The sequence below is a fragment of the Myotis davidii genome, unplaced genomic scaffold (genome assembly GCF_000327345.1).
Source record: "Myotis davidii unplaced genomic scaffold, ASM32734v1 scaffold54, whole genome shotgun sequence".
Taxonomy (NCBI): Eukaryota; Metazoa; Chordata; class Mammalia; order Chiroptera; family Vespertilionidae; genus Myotis; species Myotis davidii.
Window position 1 is genome coordinate 1,537,627 of NW_006287915.1, and position 1,023 is coordinate 1,538,649.

A 1,023-nucleotide genomic window follows, 5' to 3' on the forward strand; every position below is an offset into this window, starting at 1 on the left:
GGGGGGTTTAAGGGGGGAGCAAGTTGTTGGTGAGCAGGCCTACAGGCAGAGTTGTTGGGGCAATCAGGCAGGCAGGCAGGTGAGTGGTTAGGAGCCAGCAGTCCCAGATTGCTAGAGGGATGTCCGACTGCCTGTTTAGGCTCGATTCCTGAAAGGTCTAAACTGGCAGTCTGACATCCCCCAAGAGGTCCCAGATTGGAGAGGGTGCAGGCTGGGCTAAGGGACACCTCCCCACGAGTGCACAAATTTCATACACAGGGCCTCTACTAGTATATATATACTTATAGCTTTGGATTTAACTTTCTATAGTCTGTATCCCCATGACAGCGATCCATGGCCTTACACTTTTCATCTCATGGTACAGCACAAACCAGCATGTTCTCAGTTACTGTTTACTTTACTGTAACCCTAGAGAGTATGTATTGTAATGCTGCATTTTTGATGAGAAAATTGAGGGCCAGCATTAAGTAATTTGTTCAAGTTGACGCAGTTAGTAAAGAAGTGAATTAAACTCAGGATTATCTTTCTTCTTTATACCAATGACTCACACATCTTGTGCATTAGAATATCCACCCTATATCAACCCATCAGTGCTTTTCAGCAGCCCACACAGTTGTTTCTCAGATATGGCCAAAGTTTGAGGACTGATTTTACACCATGATGTTTCTCTTTGCCCTGATGACATCTGCTCCATGGCTACCTGCTTAGGCCGAAGGCACTCAATCACTCTCATTCACTGTATCTTAGGATGTTGGCACCCAAATCCGCCCAGCTTTGTACTGCTGCCTCCAGGCCATTGCTACACAGCCTTTCCTCTGTTTCTTTGAGGGCTACAATATTCATTTATACTGAATTCTACTTTTGCCATCATCATCCTCAGACCTCCCCTGCAACTGTCTTTGTCTCTGTTTGACTTATCTAACACTCTGCCCACAACTCGACTTCATTAATTTGAATAAATAATTCACATGGACATATCCTGGGCCTTACCAGCTGGAGATGTAGGCAGTTAGCAGCCAAGAG